The 22,474-nt window shown below is 43.1% G+C and overlaps 1 non-coding gene across 1 annotated transcript; it reads right to left on the bottom strand.

Annotated features, from left to right (window-relative positions):
• Positions 1-18,133: 18,133 nt before the first annotated feature.
• LOC119926458 lies at positions 18,134-18,271 on the bottom strand. Its single transcript, XR_005450331.1, has one exon. It is a non-coding gene; the product is annotated as a small nucleolar RNA SNORA7 (small nucleolar RNA).
• Positions 18,272-22,474: the final 4,203 nt, after the last annotated feature.

Below are 22,474 nucleotides of genomic sequence, written 5' to 3'. Positions count from 1 at the left end.
CTCCCAAATTTTATATGTAGTGTTCTGCACACAGAAATCATTCAGTAAATGTTTATTGATTGACTGTTTTCAACAATGGCATATCCCTGCTAATTTGAACGAATCTGAAACAAAAAAGGTGAATTAATTAATTCACTACCATTTCTTGACCTCCTTGGTGGTAATTCAGGTTTCAGACCAAACTTAAGGTCAGTCAGTCAATCAATCATATTTGTTGAGGGCTTACTGTGTTAAGAGCACTGTACTAGAGAAGCAGCATAGCTCAATGGCAAGAGCACGGTCTTTGGAGTCAGAGGTCATGGGTTCAAAGCCCAGCTCCACCACTTGTCAGCTGTGTGACTTTGGGCAAGTCACTTAACTTCTCTGGGCCTCAGTTACCTCATCTGTAAAATGGGGATTAAGACTGTGAGCCCCCCATGGGACAACCTGATCACCTTGTAACCTCCCCAGTACTTAGAACAGTGCTTTGCATGTAGTAAGCGCTTAATAAATGCCATTATTATTATTATTATTATCATTACTAAGTGCTTGGGAGAGTACAATACGACAGAGTTGATAGACACATTCTCTGCCCATGATGAGCTTACAGTCTAGAGGGGGAGACAGACATTAAAATAAATCCTGGATAGGTACATAAATGCTGAGGGGCTGAGGGTGGGGTGAATAAAGGGTACAAATTCAAGTGCAAGGGTGATGCATAAGGGAGAGGGAGTAAGAGAAATGAGGTCTTAGTCGGGAAAGCCCTCTTGGAGGAGATGTGATTTTTAGGAGGGTTTTGCAGGAGAGGAGAGTGATGATTCTGTCATATACAAAGTGGGAGGGAGTTCCAGGCCTGAGGCAGGATGTTGGTGAAGGGTAAAGAGGTCTACAGAGCTGTAGTGATGCCCAATTTTGCTTCTAGCTGGGAGACCTGGACTCCACCTAGGTACCATATCAGGCTTCTTAAACAGCACAGCCACGGTCACTTTTGAACCATGCTCAATTACCAAGTGTCCAGACAAGATAACGAACAATGAAATCCTGGAACATGCCGGACTCCTAGCATTGGAGCTACGGACGTCTTCATACAACTCCACCGAGGGGCACTTGTGAGGAGAATGAGCAAAAGCAGGATACCCAACGAGCCTCTATGTTGAGAGGTGAATTGGGGAAATTGAAAGTGAGAAGGGAAGAGGAAGTGATTTCTGGACACAGTAAAACAAATCCTCAGATATTTCTCTAACCCGCTGAAAACTGGGAGTTGCCGAGGCCAGACCCATGTGGGACGCTGCCATCGAGAAGAGAGCAGCTTATTTGAGCAAAAGCTTCACTTGGAGGCAAAAGAAAAAAATACAATCTTAGATGCTGTAAACCTTAAGTATAATAGCAAGGTAAAACCTTTTTGTGTGCCTGTTATGACTGGGACTCTTGATCCCATTTTGGACATTTCAGCCATACACACATTCCTGTTCTAATACAAAGGATATCTATCTATCTATCTATCTATCTATCTATCTATCTATCTATCTATCTGTGTGTGAGTGTGTATCAATCAATCAATGGTATTTATTGATGGCTATGTGCAGAGCACTGAACTAAGCACTTGGGGAATACAATAGATAAATACACATGGTGTTTATAGCCCTGCAAGGGTTTTCTACTGATTCCATAGGCCTGCCTATTTTTTCCAAGTATTATATTATTTGCCTACTGAATACAGAGCACTGTATCAGTCGGGGAAGAGTGCTTTCAGGATGAAGAGCAGCATAGTCTTATGGAAAGAAGGCAGGTCTTCTGCTGCATTACCTTGGAAAAGTCACTTCATTTGTCTGTGCCTCAGTAACCTCATCTGTAAAGTGGGGATAAAGGCTTAAGACTGTGAGCTCCATGTGGGACATCGGCTGTGTCCAACCTGATTAGCTTGTATCTACCCTGACAGTACAGTGCTTGGCATGTAATTAGGTTTTAAAAAATACCATAAAAAAGAGCACTGAATTTACTGCACACTGTTTACAGAACTTTGTTTTGGAGCCTACTGGGTGCAGAACATTGTACTGGACACCTGAAAAAGTACAATAAAAGAGGAGACACGGTCCCTGCCCTGGAGGAGCTTACAATCTAATGGGGAGACAAGCAGATTTTATACATTTCTTTCTGCTGCCCAGCTCATGGGTTCTAATCCCAGCTTCCCCACTTTGCTGTGTGGCCTTGGACAAGTTACTTAACTTCTCTGTGCCTCAGTTCCCTCATCTGGAAAATGCGGATTAAGACTGTGTGCCTCAAGTAGGACAACCTTATAATAATAATAATAATAATAATGATGTTGGTATTTGTTAAGCACTCACTATGTGCCAAGCACTGTTCTAAGCACTGGGGTAGATGACAGGGTAATCAGGTTGTCCCACGTGGGGCTCACAGTCTCAACCCCGATTTTACAAGTGAGGTAACTGAGGCACCGAGAAGTTAAGTGACTTGCCCAAAGTCACACAGATGACAAGTGGCGGAGGTGGGATTAGAACCCACGACTTCTGACTCCTAAGGCCGGGCTCTTTCTACTAAGTCTCACTGCTTCTCTTGTATCTATCCCAGCAGTTAGAACAGTGCTTGGCACATAGTAAGCGCTTAACAAATACCATTATTATTATTATTAAAGTGATGTGCTGTATTCATCTCTCCGCTCCTCAGAAACCTCCAGTGCTTGTCCATTCCTCTCCATATCAAGCAGTAACTCCTGACCACTCTTTTTAAAGCACTCCATCAGCTCTCTCACTTTTACATACCTACTCTTTCTTCTCCCTCTACATACCAGCTCACACTCTTTGTTCCTTTGAAGTTTAGCTACACACATCCTCTCTCCTTCCTAGGCACAGCACAAGTGATTGAGGAGGATTATACTAAGTCCTGGGATAGACACAAGATAATCAGGTCACACGTTAGCTCACGGTCCAAGTAGGAGGGAGAACAGATGTTGAATCCCTATTTTACAGATGAGGGAACTGAGGCACAGAGAAGTGAAGTGACTTACCCAAGGACACAAAACACACACTAGGTGGAGCCAGAATTAGAACCCGCATCCGTTGATTCCCAGGCCCGTGGTCTTAATGGAGAAGATGCTATATCTCAGCAGCTCCTTGGTTCAATAACTTTTTAAATTTTCAATTTAAAAATTTTTTACAGATGGTGATCTCGATTTGATAAGAAAGTAAAACATATGAATGAATCAATCAACAGCATTTATTGAGCACCTACTGGTGTGCAGAGCACAGTAATAAAAGTTTTGGAGCATATGATAGAACAGTAGACATGATTCCTGCCCTCAAGGATGTTTCAATATAGATAGGGTGACAAACATCCAAATAAATTACAGATAAGGGGAAAAAAATCAATGGTATTGATCAATCAATGCTATTTACTGAGCATTTAATGTGTGCAGAGCACTGTACTAAGTACTTGGGAAAGTACATTACAACACCTTGAGAAGCAGCGTGGCTTAGTGGAAAGAGCATGAGTTTAGGAATCTGAAGTCATGGGTTCTAATACCAGCTCCAGCACTTGTCAGCTGTGTGACTTTGGGCAAGTCACTTAACTTCTCTGGGCCTCAGTTACCTCATCTGCAAAATGGGGATTAAGACTGTGGGACAAACTGATTATTTTGTATCCCTCTCAGTGCTTAGAACAGTGTTTGGCACATAATAAGCACTTAACAAATACCATCATTATTAACAGAGGTGGTAGACATACTCCCTGCCCAGAAGGAGTTTATAGTCTACAGAGGGAGACAGACTTATTTGTAATGATGATGATAATAATAATAATAAATAATGATAATAATGACATTTCTTAAGTGCTTACTATATGTAAAGCACTGTTCTAATCACTGGGGTGGTTACAAGGTGATCAGGTTGTCCCATGTGGGTAGTCCCACTGTTGGGGAGGGACCGTCTCTATATGTTGCCAACTTGTACTTCCCAAGCACTTAGTACAGTGCTCTGCACACAGTAAGTGCTCAATAAATACGATTGAATGAATGCATGAATATCTACCCATCTCTAGACTGTAAGCTCTTTGAGGGTAGGGAATGTAACTGTTTATTGTTGTACTGTACTCTCCCAAGTGCTTAGTACAGTGCTCCGCACACAGTAAGCACTCAATAAACACGATTGAATGAATGAATAGCTGACTATAAAATAGATTAGTGATAGGGGAAATAGTAGAAGCTACAGAAGTAGCCTCACCTAGTGGAAAGAACATGGGCCTGGGGGTCAGATGATGTGAGCTCTAAGTCTGTCTCTGCCAATGTCTGCTGTGTGACCTTGGGCAAGCCATTTAACTTCTCTGAGCCTTGTTTACCTCATCTGTAAAATGAGGATTAAGACTGTGAGCCCCATGTAGGACAGGGTCTGTTTCCAACCTGATTACCGTGTGTATCTATCCCTGCACTTAGAACAGTGCTTGGTACACAGCAGGTCTACTCTTAGAACAGATCAACCTCTTATTAATAACAATAATAATAATAATGATGGCATGTATTAAGCGCTTACTATGTGCAAAGCACTGTTCTAAGTGAAGATCTTCTGGAGAAGGGTGAGGGCATTCTCCATCTCTTTTAGACTTTTAGACTGTGAGCCCACTGTTGGGTAGGGACTGTCTCTATATGTTGCCAATTTGTACTTCCCAAGAGCTTAGTACAGTGCTCTGCACACAGTAAGTGCTCAATAAATATGATTGATGATGATGATGATCTCTTCTGGCTCCATTTTTAGTGCCCCCCCCCAAAATCTCCATGGGCTACAAGGATCTTCTTTAGGTCTAACCACAATCCTTCTTCCCACAAGACCCGTTTGAGCAGCCTGGAGGTAGATGTGGGAGATAGAAGTGGGAGATGAGGAGAACTTATCAGGGGAGGAAGAGCCCCTCTCTTCCCCAGACTGAGTCACTGGGAGCCTCATGAGATGCCTCACTCACTCTGGGGAGACATTCATGACCAAAAATGAGAGGGGAGGGTTTCTCTCCCCCTTACCCTCCCAACTAGCCAGCTCCAGGGGGCCTGTGGCAGGGAGCTTGGAGCTGATGACTTTGATTCATTTCTCTCACACCCTATCATCCAAACCACCCTTGTGTGCTGTTGCTTCCTGATCGTCCCCAAGCTCTCTTCCTCTCTGAGGGAGCCTTCACTCCGGTTTCCACTGCCCCTCATCCCAGCCTCTGCCCTGCTCTCAGCAGCAGGATTTGTGCTCCCTGAATGAGAATATTAAACTATATGAGATATGAACATAAATGTTGTAGCCATTGTGAGTACTGAAATTCTTAGGTGGCCAGGAGGTCTCTAGATTGGAAGCTACTTGTGAGAAGAGGATGTGTTTATCAAATCTCTTATGCTGTACTCTTCCAAGTGCTTAGTATAGTGTTCTTCACACAGTAAACACCCTGTAAATATGATTGACTGATTAAAGTGGTAGTTGTGAGAGTGAGATTAAAGATTAGTCAAGGGAGGTCTCCTGGAGAAGATGTGATTTCAGAAAGGCTTTGAAGAGGAAATTCCAGGCAGGAGAGAAAGCATGAACAAAAGGTCAGTGGACAGAGAGGGGAGAATGAGTCCCAGGTTATCTGAATATTTTATTAATAATAATAATGGCATTTAGTAAGTGCTTACTGTGTGCAAAGCACTGTTCTAAGTGCTGGGGAGGTTAATAATAATAATAATAATAATGGCATTTATTAAGCACTTACTATGTGCCAAGCACTGTTCTAAGCTCTGGGGAGGTTACAAGGTGATCAGGTTGTCCCACGGGGGACTCACAGTCTTAATCCCCATTTTACAGATGAGGTAACTGAGGCACAGAGAAGTTAAGTGACTTGCCCAGAGTCACACAACTGGCAGTTGGCAGAACTGGGATTTGAACCCATGAACTCTGACTCCAAAGCCTGTACTCTTTCCACTGAGCTTTGCTGCTTCTCACTTTGTCTCACAGGGGGCTCAGAGTCTTAATCCCCATTTTACAGATGAGGGAACTGAGGCACAGAGAAGTAAAATGACTTGCCCAAAGTCACACAGCTGACAAGTGGCAGAGCCAGGATTTGAACGCATGACCTCTGACTCCAAAGCCCAGGCTCTTTCCACTGAATCATGCTGCCTCTCCAATGAAAATGAACATTAAAAGAGCCCAGTTCATTTTGGGACTTGAGGGTTTTCTGAGGAGGTAACACTTTAGTGGCTTAAGTAAAGTGCAATTATTTGAGTTTCTTAACCCCAAATTGTGCTGAGTTTTCCCGAAGCTTAAAACACAATAGAATCCAGCCATCTCTGCTTGGGCATGCCAGAAGTTCAACCCAAGAGCTAGGTTATCTGAGCCCAATTATCCCCATAATTGGGCTGAGGGGAACCAGGTGTTAATCACATTCCTGAGCAATTAACCAACCAGTTGCTCAATTGTGAACCATGCTATCTGGCCCGGGGTCAGGTACCCAAGGATATATTTCTTGCTTCCTTTGCACGGAAGCTGAGTGGTTGACCTCTGCTTTGTGAAACGGATCCCAGGAGATCTCAGAGAAAATAGCCTGGGGAACCAGCTCCCTCTGTTGGATTTCCTCACTCTGAATGTAAGCAGTCCTCAAGTTAAAATAATTACCTGAGGTTTTTTTTTTTTAATGGTATCTGTTAAGCTCTCACTCTGTGCCAGCACTGTTCTAAGTGCGGGGGAAGATATAGGGTAATCAGGTTGGATACAATCCATGTCCCAGAGGGGGCTCACAGTCTTAACCCCCACTTCATAGATGAAGAAACTGAGGCACAGAGAAGTGATTTGCCCCAGGTCATGGAGTCAGGATTAGAACCCAAGTCCTTCTGACACCCAGACCTGTACTCTAACCATTAGGCAATTGCTGTTTCTCCAAGAGTTTTCCAACAGGTGGTCTGAAAATGACCATTTTCTCATGGACTCCCCTTCAAGGCTTTTTATTAGCTAGTTGATGTCATTTCTATGGTTTTTTTTGTCAGTTTTGTTAAATGAAGTTTTATCAAATTAGGGTGTTGGAGAGAAAAGTGGTACACCATGTCCAGTGGAAAGAACACAGACCTGAGAGTTCTAATCCCGGCTCCATAATAATAATAATAATGGCATTTATTAAGCACTTACTATGTGCAAAGCACTGTTCTAAGCGCTGGGGAGGTTACAAGGTGATCAGATTGTCCCACGGGGGGGCTCACAGTCAATCCCCATTTTACAGATGAGGTAACTGAGGCACAGAGAAGTTAAGTGACTTGCCCAAGGTCTCATAGCAGACGTGGCAGAGCTGGGATTTGAACCCATGACCTCTGACTCCAAAGCCCGGGCTCTTTCCACTGAGCCATGCTGCTTCATGGGGGTTGACTGTGAGCCCCCCGTGGGACAACCTGATCACCTTGTATCCCTCCAGCATTTAGAACAGTGCTTTGCACATAGTAAGTGCTTAATAAATGCCATCATTATTATTATTATCAATCAATCAACTAGTCAGTGGTATTTACTGAGTTCTTACTTTGTGCAGAGCACTGTACTAAGTGCTCCATGTCTTGGGGATTAAGATTGTGAGCCCCACGTGGGACAACCTGATCACCTTTTATCCTCCCCAGCACTAAGAACAGTGCTTTGCACATAGTAAGCACTTAAAAATTTCCATTATTATTACGTGTTGCCTGCTGTGCAATCTTGGGCAAATCACTTTTCTTCTCTGTGCCTAAATTTCCTCATCTATAAACTGTTCTTCCTTTTGTTATATTCATTCAATTGTATTTACTGAGTGCTTACTGTGTGCAGAGCACTGCACTAAAAAAATGAACCCCATGTGGGGTAGAGATTGTGTCTGATTTTGCTATGTATCTGTCCCTGCTCATTTTTGTTTCTGTTGCCTTTTAAGATCTTGGTAGAATCTTCCTTTGTCCAGTAGTATAACAATGGAAACATAATTTTTAATCGATCCATAGTGTTTATTGAGCACCCTTGTGAATAATTGCCATCATTAATCATTGTTCCATATCATTTATTTGCATTTAGGATTTTGGTAGGGTGTGAAATGAAAGAAATGGTCATAGGAGCTGAATCAAAGTCACTTGATCTACCTTGAGGGTTTTGAGATCAAAGTATCACTACCCTGGCTATAAAATCCTAGACTGTGAGCTTGTGGGTAGGGAATGTATATACCAATTCTGTTGTGTTGTACTCCCCCAAATGCTTAACACAATGCTGTGTATATGGGAAGCAGCATGGCTTAGTGGAAAGAGCTCGGGCTTGGGAGTCAGAGGTCATGGGTTTGAATCCCAGCTCCACTACTTGTCAGCTGTGTGACTTTGGGCAAGTCACTTAACTTCTCTGGGCCTCAGTTCCCTCATCTGTACAGTTAGGATTAAGACTGTGAGTCCCACATGGGACAACCAGTTAACCTTTTATCTACCCCAGCACTTAGAACAGTGCTTGGCACATAGTAAGTGCTTAACAAAAACCATCATTATTATTATATAGTAAGTGCTCAGTAAATACCATTGATGATGAAGATGATGGGTCTAAGTAGCCAGAGGAACCAGCCATAACTCATACTAGATATTCTGGCAACAAAGGACATTTAATACAATAACCAATCTGAAATCTGATCATTTATTTTGCCTCTGGTCTCCTGCCTGTCTCCCCTTAAGGGCAAGGGACTTGTCTCTTTCTTTATTCGTGTTTTCCCAAGTTCTTAGTAGAGTGCTCTGCCCACTGCAGGCACTCAATAAATCATATTGATTGTTTGAGGGTTGAGCTTTGGCAGACTTAGAGTGAAAACTGTTACAAAAATATTAGCTGTCTTGACGATTGTACTTATGTATGTATTGGAAATCCCTTTCATAATTTCTCCGATATAGGCGCTTACAATTTTTCACGCTACAGCTTCATTGCGGCATTATAAATATAATCACCAGCATAGTTGCTGCTCAAAAAGATTAATGACATCTATGCTTCATCCTGTTTGTCCAATTAAGTGTTCTGTAATCTCTGCACTGTAAATTCTGAAGGGCTCAGGACATCAAAGGTTGAGACTATCTAACGAGGCATGTCTTCTGTTGAGGAATCACTATGTAGTAGACAAGTCTCCCCCTTTCAGGATGGCACCTGGAGAGTTTCTAGTACTCTAGCAGTCTCGACTGTGGGAAGGAGAGTCAGGCAGAGGCATACCCATTCTGTTCGTAGCTTGGCCAGTGGCTAGCGAGTGGAAGGCAATCAGCTACAAGTCAAAACTCACCCATGCTGGGCAGCAGTGGCATGGGAGAGAGTCAAAGGCAGAGACTCAGTTTTACTGTGCCGAAGGAGGCAATGGTAAACTGCTTCTGTATTTTTACCAAGAAAACTCTGTGGATCCACTACCAGAATGACTGCAGATGGAGGTGGGGTGCTCTGGGAGAGATAATAATAATAATAATAATGGCATTTGTTAAGCGCTTACTATGTGCAAAGCATTGTTCTAAGCACTGGGAAGGATACAAGGTGATCAGGTTGTCCCACATGGGGCTCACAGTCTTAATCCCCATTTTACAGATGAGGTAACTGAGGTGCGGAGAAGCTAAGTGACTTGCCCAAAGTCACACAGCTGACAATTGGTAGAGCAGGGATTTGAACCCAGAGATGTGTCCATGACATCGCTATGGGCTGACAACATAAGATGTGGTAAGACCAGCCTCTGTGTCAGAAGAGTGATCACGGGTGAAATGTTAAGAATGTCTCTTGAGGGACCATATAAGTCTATATTAGACTCTTCAGGTTTAAAATCAGTTCTCCCATAATAATAATTATGGTACTTGGTAAACTCTTACTATGTGCCAAGCACTGATCTAAACAATGGGTTAGATAGAAGTTAATCATGTTGGAAACAGTCCTTGTACCACATATGGCTCACACTCATCCCATTTTACAGATGAGGTAACTGAGGCACAGAACAGCTAAGTGACTTTCATTCATTCAATCATATTTATTGGGTGCTTACTGTGTGCAGGGCACTGTACTAAGCGCTTGGGAAGTACAAGTTACCAATATAGAGCCGGTCCCTACCCAACAATGGGCTCACAGTCTAGAAGGGGGAAACAGACAACAAAACAAAACATGTGGACAGGTGTCAAGTCATCAGAATAAATAGAAATAAAGCTAGATGCACATCATTAACAAAATAAATAGAATTGCAAATATGTACAAGTAAAATAAATAGAGTAATAAATCTGTACAAACATACAGGTGCTGTGGGGAGGGGAAGGAGGTAGGGCGGGGGGTTGGGGAGGAGGAGAGGAAAAACGGGGCTCAGCCTGGGAAGGCCTCCTGGAGGAGGTGAGCTCTCAGTAGGGCTTTGAAGGGAGGAAGAGAGCTAGCTTGGCGGATATGCGGAGGAAGGGCATTCCAGGCCAGGGGGAGGACGTGGGCCCAGGTCGACAGCGGGATGGGTGAGAACGAGGTATGGTGAGGAGGTTAGCGGCAGAGGAGCAGAGGGTGTGGGCTGGGGTGTAGGAGAGAAGAAAACTTGCCCAAGGTCACACAGCAGACATCTGGTGGAACCGGGATTAGAACCCAGGTCCCTCTGATTCCTTGGCCTGTGCTCTATCCATTAGGCCATGATGCTTCTCCTGTGGCCTAGAGAGTCCCATTCTTGCAAAACCCAACACTAAGGATTAGCCAATTAAGCCCTCTTTTCCCTGACTCCCTCTCCCTTCTGCATCATCTGTGTACTTATATCTGTGACCTTTGGGCATTTGATATTACCCCACCCTCAAACCAAGAGTGCTTAAGTAGATATCTTGAAATGATATATTAGGAATTATATTGTCTGTTTCACCCTCTAGACTGTAAGCTTGTTGTGGGCAGGGAACATACCTGCCAACTCTGTTGTATTGCACTCTCCCAAGCACTTAGTACAGCGCTCTACACATAAGCACTCAAAAATACCATTGTTGATAATAAGGAAAATTCTAATAATCCCCCCCATTCTGCCATCTCACAAATGTCCACAGAGTATTTCTTCTGACGCCATGGCACTTTATATACAAAGGAGTATGCATTGCCAAACAGACTTTCTCTGATTCCTTAAAATGTTGGGATTAATAAGTGAAGCAAAATTCTATGTTAAGGCAGACCAGAGTGCACCATTTCATGGTAGATGTGTTCTCAAAGGGACCAAACTTTGAGATTGCATTATCAATATCCTGGTCCTAAGCAGAAGGAGCTAATCTCATATACCAGTAGATGCTCATCCAACATACAGTATTGATTACCCATACCCTTTTGATTACCCGCAGTCTAATCATTCATTCATTCATTCAATCATATTTATTGAGAGCTTACTGTGTGCAGAACACTGTACTAAGTGCTTGGGAGAGTACAATACAGCAATAAAGAGTGACAATCTCTGCCCACAACAAGCTCACAGTCTGGCGGGGTGGGGGGACCGAACATCAATACAAATAAACAGACATAAATATAAATAAAATTACAGATATACATAAGTGCTGTGGGGAAGGGATGGGGGAAGAGCAAAAGGAGCAAGGCAGGCAAAACAGAAAGGAGTGGGAGATGAGGAAAAGTGGGGCTTAATCTGGGAAGGCTTCTTGGAGACGTGCCTTCAGTAAGGCTCTGAAGTAGGGGAGAGTAATTGTTTGGCAGAAATGAGGATGGAGGGCATTCCAGGCCAGAAGTACGATGTGGGCCAGGGGCTGGCGGTGAGACAGGCGAGATGGAGGCACAGTGAGAAGATTAGCGGCAGAGGAGTGAAGAGCGCGGAGTGGGTTGCAGTAGGTTCTAATGAACGACAAACTAGATAAACCCATACAAAGTATAACTAGACTTCATAAAACTTATGCCTAAATCTCTGCTTGCATGAATATCATGAAAATGCAAATGAATGAAGAGGTGAGTCCCCTAGACTGTAAGCTCATGGTGGGCAGGGAATGTGTCTGTTTGTTGTTATATTGTACTCTTCCAAGCTCTTAGTACAGTGCTCCGCATACAGTAAGTGCTTGTTAAATATGATAGAATGAAAAATACAATTGAATTGAATTAAGGGTGCAGTAGCTTGAAATCAATCAGTGGTATTTATTTGAGTGATTTCTGTATAGAAGATGCTATACTGAGTGCTTGGAATAGAATCATAAACATGATCCCTGCATCAAAGAGATTGCAGTCTAGTTAGGGAGGCAGACATTAAAGTAAATTACCAATAGGATTGTCAGTCAATCATATTTATTGAGCATTCACTGTGTGTGGAGCACTGTACTAAGCACTTGGGAGAGTGCAATGCAACAATAAACAGTCACATTCCCTGAGGGAAGAAGCAGGAGGGTATAAAGATATATACATAAATGCTCTGCAGGCAGGGTGAGTGTCAAAGTGCTTAAGGGGTTCAGATCACAGAAGCTTAGTGGACTTAGTGGAAAGAGCATGAGCTTGGGAGTCAGAGGTCATGGGTTCTAATTCTGACTCTGCCACTTGTCAGCTGTGTGACTTTGGGCAAGTCGCTTAACTTCCCTGTGCCTGTTACCTCATCTGTAAAATGGGGATTGAGACTGTGAGCCCCACGTGGGGCAACTGGATAAACTTGTATCTGCCCCAGCATTTAGTACAGTGTTTGGCACTTAGTAAGCACTTAAATAGTATCATTATTATTATTATCCAAGTGCGTAGGCAACAGAGGGGAGGGCAAATAGGGTGGAGCAATAAGTGGTTAGTCAGGAAAGACTACTTGAAGGATATGTGATTTTTGGAGGGCTCTGAAGATGTGGGGAGTGGTAGTCTTTTTGATATGTGGAGAAGGAATTCCAGGCCAGAGGGAATGATGGGATGGATGGTAGATTAATCAGGAATAGAATCCAGGATTCTGAAATGGAATAGCAAGCTGTTTCAGAGATTTGGGTTGACTGTGTTCAGGATTGAAGCAAGAGAAAAGGGAGTGGCGCAGGGGTTGGAACAGGGGATGGAGAATGGGGGAAAAAAAAGGACCAGTTTTCTTTGGTATATTAACATGATCTGAAGGAGGGAGTGTGTGGTGAAATCTCTACATTTGCGGGTCACACAAGCCCTCCTAGATGGTGAAATGACCTGCAAAAGGGATTAAACTGCAAGAAAACGTCTTGAAGCTTCAGAGTTTAATGGGCAAAAAAGTGGCAGATAAGGTTTAGCGGGAACTAATGTAACTAATGCAGCCAGAGAAAAAGTAACCAAACTACAAAACTCGATGACAGGGTCTGGATGATAGCCAAGACTCACGGAAGAGATTAAGCAGTCACTGCTGACTGTTCATTCTAACCAGCCACTTAATGTGTGTTGACAGCCGACTGGGCCAATGAAATGCAGGTGGTTCCACGTCAGCCTTCAACAGTGCTGTAAGCTGTAGTGTTACACAGTGCTTAGAACAGTGCTTTGCACATAGTAAGCGCTTAATAAAAGCCATTATTATTATTTGGTGCCATAGAACGTCTTTAGTGTTTACTAAAAATTCTCAGCATTAGGGCCGTCATCGTCTCCTTGGACCTCTTTCACTTTGGCATCCAAAGTAATCATAGTATTAACAATAATAATAATAATAATGACATTTATTAAGCGCTTACTTTGTGCAAAGCACTGTTCTAAGCGCTGGGGAGGTTACAAGGAGATCAGGTTGTCCAATGTGGGGCTCACAGTCTTAATCCCCATTTTACAGATGAGGGAACTGAGGCCCAGAGAAGTGAAGTGACTTGCCCAAAGTCACAGAGCTGACAACTGGCAGAGTCAGGATTCGAACCCATGACTCCTGACTCCAAAGCCTGGGCTCTTTCCACCGAGCCATGCTGCAGTGGTAATAGTACAGTCTCTATAGACTGTAAGCTCATTGTGGGCAGGGAACAAGTCTGCCAACTCTGTTATTGTGTACTCTACCAAGCTCTTAGTAATAATAATTATAATGATGGCATTTATTAAGTGTTTACTATGTGCAGAGCACTGTTCTAAACGCTGGGGAGATTACAAGGAGATCAGGTTGTCCCGTGGTGGGCTCACAGTCTTAATCCCCATTTGACAGATGAGGGAACTGAGGCACAGAGACGTTAAGTGACTTGCCCAAAGTCACACAGCTGACAATTGGAGGAGCTGGGATTAGAACCCATGATGCCTGACTCCAAAGCCCGTGCTCTTTCCACTGAGCCACACTGCTTCTCTAGTACAGTGCACTGTACACAGTAAGTGCTCAAAAACAATTGATGGACTGATTTGATAGTAGTAGTAATGGCGTAGCCTAGTGGAAAGAACCTAGGCATCAGGGACACCTGAGTTCTCATCCTGACTCTGCCCATTGCCTGCAAGGTGACCTTGAACAAGTCACTTAACTTCTCTAGTCACTTAACTTCTCTATGCCTCAATTCCCTCACCTGTAAAGTGAGAATTCAATATCTGTTCTCCCTCCTACTAAGACTGTGAGTCCCATGTGGGACAGAGACTGAGTTCAACCAGATTATCTCGTATCTTACCCAGAGCTTGGTACAGTGCTTGGCACATAGTAAATGCTTAACAAATGTCACAGTTATTATTAGTACTAGTACTCACTTAAGGCAGGGACTGTATTTAATTTTCACCTGTGTATTCTCTCCCAGGATTTTCTACAGTGCTCAGAATCGGTAACCACTTAATATATATTATGAGTACAGAAGAAACATGATGAAATGGATAGACTCCAGGCCTGAAAGTAAGAAGGTCATGGGTTCTAAACCCGGCTCTGCCACTTGTCTGCTATGTGACTCTGGACAAGTCACTTCACTTCACTAGGGACTAATATAATATTGTTATATATTGTACTCTCCCAATCACTTAGTGCAGAACTCTGCAAACAGTAAGTTCTCAGTAAATATGATCAAATGACTCAGTTCTGGCATCGTAAATGGGAGCCCCATGTAGGATGCTAACCAGATTAGCTTGTCTCCACCCCGGCACTTAACACAGTGTCTGTCACAGAGTAAGCGCTTAAATACCATAACATTTTGGAGAAGCAGCACAGGCTTGGAAATCGGAGGTCATGGGTTCCAATCCTGGCTCTGCCACTTAACAGCTGTGTGAATTTGAGTAAGTCACTTAACTTCTCTGTGCCTGTTACCTCATCTGTAAAATGGGGATGACGACTGTGAGCCCCACGTGGGACAAGCTGATTACCTTGTATCTACCCAGCACTTAGAACAGTGCTTGGTACATAATAATAATAATAATAGCATTTATTAAGCGCTTACTATGTGCAAAGCACTGTTCTAAGCATTAGGGGGGTTACAAGGTGATCAGGTTGTCCCACGGGGGCTCACAGTCTTCATCCCCATTTTACAGATGAGGTAACTGAGGCCCAGAGAAGTTAAGTGACTTGCCCAAAGTCACACAGCTGACAATTGGCGGAGCCAGGATTTGAACCCATGGCCTTTGCACTTAACAAATCCCATGGTTATAATTATCATTATTAGTAAAAATATCATTTATTGAACACCTGCTGAGAGCAAGACACGGCATTAGGCACTTGGAAAGTAAAAGTGAAAGTAAAAAAAGGGAAATGACACAATACCTATCCATAAGGACTCTGATGGGTGAACCATTTATAAAAATATTTTCAATTTGAGTGATTACAGGAATCAATTGAGTTATATATTTGAATAATATTTATGCACAGGGCAAGGGATGGTTGGAATAAGGACATAAATGTGGAGATGTCTGCTGCATTTAAATGACTTGAGGTGCTGGGAAATAATTTGGAAGGTTTGTTGGAGAAAGTGGAATTTTGGGAATTAAGATTCGTGAATTAGGGTTAGGAAGGTGCTGACTATGGGGAACACTGTGGTCTGTCATATTGGGGGAGGGGTTCCAGAGTAGGAGAAGAGTGAGGGTGGTAGGATGAAGGTGGGTGAGTGGGGTACTGTTGGAAGTTACCTTGAGAAGAGCTGGAGAGTAGTGGAAGAAAGCAGATACATAAAATGGAGACGGGGTGAGTTAGTTGAAAGACTTGTAGCTGAGCGTGAGGAGCTTGTGATTGATGTGGAGAGACACAGTTAATCTGGGGAGCGTTTTGAGGTGAGGAAAGACATATAAATCAAGCAACGATCTGAGGGTCTGACCACCCCCATCACAGAAATTTGTTTGTCTTTGGAGTCTCGCTGACAGATGAACAGATGGTTCTAGACTGTGAGCCCGTTGTTGGGTAAGGACCGTCTCTATATGTTGCAAACTTGTACTTCCCAAGCACTATAGTACAGTGCTCTGCAAATAAAAACGATTAATATGCTCAATAAATATGATTGAATGAATCAATGATGGTGATATCATGTAAGAAATTGATTGAAATTGTCTGAGAAGCACCATGGCCTAGTGGAAAGAGCACAGGCCTGGGATTCAGAGGACCTGGGTTCTTATCCCAGATAGGTCAATTGTTTTCTGGGTGACTTTGGGCACCTTAACTACTCTGTGCCTCAATTACCTCATCTGTTAAATGGGGATTAAATCCTCCTCTCTCCAAATAAGTCTCTGAATCCCACAGGACTATGTCCAACCTGATAAACTCGTATCTACCTCAGCACTCAGAACAGTTCTTGGCACCTAGTAAGTGCTTAATACCATAGAATGTCCTTGTTTTGACCTTCAGTGTGTCTGTGTTCTCTCTCTCTCTCTTTTTCTCTCAAAGTCTCCCATTAGACTTTCAGCTGGTAGTGAACAGGAAATGTGTCTGCCAACTTTGCTCTATTGTAATCTTCCAAGTCTTTGGTACAGTGCTCTTCACACAAAGTGCTCAAGAAATACCACTGATTGATTTATCTTATTCATTCCTTCATTCATTCAATTGTATTTATTGAGCACTTACTGTGCACAGAGCACTGTACTAAGCACTTGGAAAGTACAATTCAGCAACATATAGAGTCCCTACCCAACAATGGGCTCACAGTCTAGAAGGGGGAGACAGACAGCAAACCAGAACAAGTAAACTAAAACAGGTGTCAGTACCAACAAAATGATGTTTTATAGATGAATTGCCTATAATAATATTCAAAGAAGAGCTAGAGATCTCTACTGTGTGCATTTATACAAGTGGGGAGTAGTTGCATAGTTTAATCACTGTATACATTCCTTTGATCACCAGTAAAGTAAAGCAGAGCTATGTCATTTCACTTTTCCAGTCCATTTTCATACTTAGATCAATATAATTGAATGCAAAAGTGAACTCAATGTGTTGTCCCTTGTCTGTATACTTGATGTGGGCAGGGAATGTGTCTGTTATATCACTGTGTCGTACTTTTCCAAGTGTTCAGAACAATGCCCTGCACATGCAATGAATACAATTGATTGATTATATTATTGGATACTCAAGTCCTTGAGCCAGAAAGACTGAAAGCTAGTTGCTGCTGCTTCTACATAGAGAGGCGTCGTCTCCATTTGGATCTACTCCAGAGAGTAACAGAGTTCATCATTACTCCAGATCAACTGCACACAAAGACCTCAGCTTCCTTCCTGGATGTTCTGATAAGCAAAACCTCAGATAACATCCTGGGACACACAGCCTTCAGGAAACCTCCCTCTTTAAGAGCCTTTGGGAATGCCAAATCCCCACATCCTCCATTAGAAATGCATTCATTGTCAGGTAAAAATATCCACCAGTGAAATCTACCCTAGCTGGGATTGATCAACAATTAAAGGAAAACCTGGAAGAAATAGAGAAGCAGCATGACTTACTGGATAGAGCACAGGTCTAGAAGTCAGAAGGACCTGAGTTCTAATTCCTACTCTGCCACTTGTCTGTTGTATGACCATGGGGAAGTCATTTACTTCTCTGTGTCTCAGTTACTTCATCTGTAGAATGAGGATTAATATTGTGAGCCCCATGTGAGACATGGGCTGTGTCCAACTGGACTACCTAATATCTACCCCAGAGCTTAATACAGTGCTTCACACATGTTGTCTTTTGTTGTTGAGTCATATCCAACCCATAGAGACTCCATGGACACATCTCTCCCAGAACGCCTCATTCTCCATCTGCAATCATTCTGGTGGTGTATCCATAGAGTTTTCTTGGTTAAAAATCCAGAAGTGATTAACTATTACCTTCTGTGCAGTAAAACTTGTCTCCACCCTTGACTCTCTCCTGTGCTCCTGCTGCCCAGCACAGCTGAATTTTGACTTGAGGCAGATTACCTTCAACTTACTAACCACTGCCCAAGCTCGGAATGGAATGGGTATGCCTCTGCTTGACTCTCCCTCCCATAGCAGAGACTGGTAGAGTGCTGGAAACTCTCCAATTGCTATCCTGAGAGGGATGCTTGGCACACAGTAAGCCCTTAACAAATACCATTTTAAAAAAAATAGTTTTTCTAACTGAGTCACTACAGTGACCATGAAGGGAGCTGGAATGCAAAGAGGCTCTAGGGACGTATGGAATCCAGATTACACTTGCTCACCCATTGTACCTCAAAACCAGCAATCCACTCAGATCAGTGAGAAATGTACTATCCTTAGTTCATTCATTCTTTCATTCAATCATATTTAGTGAGCACTTACTGTGTGCAGAGCACTGTACTAAGCACTTGGGAAGTACAAGTTGGCAACACATAGAGATGGTCCCTACCCAACAACGGGCTCATAGTTCTTACTAAGGGCCAGGTACTGTCACAAGCCCTGGGGAAGATATAAAATAGATGTTAAGTGACTTGCCCAAGGTCACACATCAGCAAAGGGCAGAGCTGGGGTAAGAATCCATGATCTCTGATTCTCAGGCTCACGCTCTAGGCTATGATGCTTCTCAAGACACCTCTGAGCTGCTCTGAATAAGGCTAAAGAGGACATTCTGGGGTTGAGAAATGATTTCTTTTTTGAGAAAAGAAATGTAGAACATCAGTGTCAACCTGGAGACAATGCTTCTGAGCAACTATAGATGAATCAGTGGTGTTTATTGAATGCTTATCATGTACTAGGCTCTTGGCCCACATAATTTGTTTCTGCCCCAGTGCTTACAGCAGAGCTCAACACATAGTAAGTGCTCAACAAATATCACAATAATAGTAGTCACAATGAAAAAGGTATCTAGTTTGTAAATAGACTACCATTTCCAAAGTGATGAACTGTAGACTCTTAAAGACCTAAAGTACTCTTGCCAATGGGCAGGCCTGTAACAGGACTAAGTCTAACAAGCAATCTCCCTTGGGCTTACGGCAGAATGAATTAGTGGGAAGAACACATACCTGGGAGTCAGAGGACCTGGATTCTAATCCTGGCTCTGTCAATTGTTTGCTATATGACCTTGGATAAGTCACTTCACCTCTCTAGGCCTCAGTTTCCTCAACTGTAAAACGGGTTTTAAATCCTACTCCCTCCTACTTAGACTGTGAGCCCAATGTGGGACAAAGAACTGTGTCCAACCTGATAAACTTGTGTTTACCCCAGCACTTAGAACGGTGCTTGACTTATAGTGAGGACTTAACAAATACGGTAAAACAAACGAGGCTCTGCTACACTATGTTGCTCACACCACAGCCTGAAGGTGGGCTTCAAACCCATCAGGAGGGCAAGCACTATGTGGTTCACCCAATCCTTTTAGACTGCAAGCTCACTGTGGGCAGGGAATGTGTCTGTTCTATTGTTATATTGTACTCTCCCAAGCTCTTAGTACAGCCCTCTGCACACAGTAAGCATTCAATAAATACAATTGACTCAAAATCTGCAGGCCAAAATGATAATAATGATGGTATTTAAGCACTTACTATGTGCAAAGCACTGTTCTAAGCACTGAGGGGGATACAAGGTGATCAGGTTGTCCCACGTGAGGCTCACAGTCTTAATCCCCATTTTACAGATGAGGTAACTGAGGCACAGAGAAGTTGTGACTTGCCCAAAGTCACACAGCAGACATGGGGCAGAGCTGGGATTAGAACCCATGACTTCTGACTCCCAAGCCCAGGCTATTTCCACTGAGCCACGCTGCTTCTCTAGCCAAACTGCTTCTCTACTGATCATGTACATTTACTGATCATGTACATCCAGGAAATGCTAACTCTGGGATATCACCTGGTGGACTATTTCACTAGAAATAAGACCAGCCAGTCAGTAACACTGTACGAAGAGCCGTTCTGAAGATACCCAGTGAATCCTGGAAAAAGCCACCAACCACAGAGCCTCAGTAAACACCTTCATCTATGAATCAATTAGCCAATCAGTGGTATTTAATGAGCATTTCCTGACTCCAAGGCTCTTCTCACCCCCAGCCCCACAGCTCTCATGTAAATATCACCCCCAGCCCCACAGCTCTTATGTAAATATCTGTCATTTATTTATAATAGTGTCTCTCTCCCCTTCTAGCCTGTAAGCTCCTTGTGGGCAGGGAATGTGTCTACCATCTCCGTTCTATTGTCTTTTCCCAATCGCTTAGTTCTATTAAGAGCACTCAAGTGCTCAATAAATACCATTGATTGATTCATTCAGAGTCTCTTAAACAATAATCCCTTCCAAGAGGCATTCCCTGATTTATCCCCACCTCCCTGGTCAAGTCTTATCAATAATAATAATGGTTCTTGTTCAGCATCAATTATGTGCTGTGCACTGTACCAAGCACTGGGATAAATTCAAGATAATCAGGTCCCACCAGAGGCCCACAGTGTAAGTAGGAGGGAGAACAGGTATTGAATCCCCATTTTACAGAGGAAACTGAGACATGAAGAAGTGAAGTGACTTTACATAGGTCACACAGTTGGTAGGTGGCAGAGCTGGGATTAGAACCCATGTCATTCATTCATTCAGTTATATTTATGGAGCACTTATTGGATGCAGAACACTGTACTAAGTAGGAGGGAGAGAGGAAACAACCACATTCCCTGTCCACAATTAGCCCAGGCCCATGCTTTATTAGGCCATACTGCTTCTCTTAACCATAGTCATCTTTAGCCATGTAGGTATTTACTGATTTATTTGCTGCATTTATTCCATGTATTTATGGATTCACTTTTCAATGTCTGTTATTCCTCTTATTCCTATTTCTTATCTATGATCTGTATCTGCCTGATTTCCTTAATAGATTGCACGTTCCTGGAAGGAGAGAACCACTTTTGTATTTATGGACTGCTCTGAAGTGAATAGTACTTTATTCTGCACCGAGTTGGCGCTCAATACAGTGATCTGAAGACAGGCAGTACCCAGTAAATAGTCTGTGACTGGCCAAGTAGAAATGCGTGAAATCCAATTCGTCAGATGGATACAGAGCCATCCCAGATTCCAGGCCAAGCTGAAGACTGGGCGAGAGAAGTTACTCCTCTCGGTCTGCAAGGTGCCATCTCGTTCAGGGTAAGTTGGCAATCTGACATTCCATTTGTCCAAAGAGGAAAGGAAAAAAAAAACCCAGAAAAATTCCTTTTAAGAACTTTTCCCACCCCATACAACCAGGATTTGTGATTCAGATCTGCACTGCGGATGTGGCTTTTGGCTGAACGGGTTTTGCTGTATATTTGTTTTTTCATGTTAAAAAAATTCAGCTTTAATAACTTCACATTCAGTTACAATCTCATGCTGACCACAAAACATTTTTATGGAATTCAGGGCCGGCGCCTCGGCAGGCTGGGGACTAGGAGGCTAAATGTGTTGTTTGGGTTAGAGGTACCCTTGGTGAGTAGGGGGGCTCACGCTGGCTTTTCCTTCACCCCGGTGGATCTGCTGCCCCTGAAATGCTCTTTGTCTCAGTGGCGGGCCCAAATATCAGTATGTTGTTATCATGCTAGGAAAGGTTCCGGGATCTGCGTGTTTTGACATTTCCTTCTTTAAGGAACAACATGGTAGGGACAGAAATCGGCCTTGATGTCAGTTGTCCTGTCCGCTGAAACCCTCCTGTTTCCCTCTAGGAAGACTGCCGAACTGAACCGGAATGGAAAGGAAAGTTATTTATCTAAGACAATGTTTCTAGGCCAATTGCTTTCTACATCCCCTTATCCTTGAAAATTGCAAGCGTATTGAACTAAGGAGACAACTTATCCCGTTTGATCCTTTCACAGGTCAGCCTCCTATGGCATTGAGGAAGCGAGATGACAATGAGGATGAGAGAGGGCTTTATTATCATTCGTTCAATCGTATTTAATGAGTGCTTACTGTGTGCAGGGCACTGTACTAAGCACACTCTGTCACATGGTAATGCTTATTGAGGGTCTACAGTGTGCAAGGTACTATACTAAGCAGGGGTTGAAATTAGATTATTACAATTTCATTCTCCCCTCTTGAAGAATGAATGTGTCTGTTTATTATATTGTACTCTTCCAAGTGCTTAATACAGTGATCTGCACACAGTAGGCACTCAATAAATATGATTGAATGAATGAATGAGTCTCTGCTGGGTGTTCCCCTTTCCTCAGTGCTCCATCATCTCCTGACTTCCACCTCTAATTTATGATTGTGTTTGGGGAAGGGGGAGAGCCTTCTGCTGTGCTGCAGGGGCTCACACGACAGGTGTCTCTGTGGACTGCTCTCCGTTTTTGCCCTGTCTCTGG

The sequence above is a fragment of the Tachyglossus aculeatus genome, chromosome 3, assembly GCF_015852505.1.
Source record: "Tachyglossus aculeatus isolate mTacAcu1 chromosome 3, mTacAcu1.pri, whole genome shotgun sequence".
NCBI classification, from domain to species: domain Eukaryota; kingdom Metazoa; phylum Chordata; class Mammalia; order Monotremata; family Tachyglossidae; genus Tachyglossus; species Tachyglossus aculeatus.
Note: the sequence above shows the minus strand (reverse complement) of the source record. Positions and strands in the feature narration are given on the sequence as shown.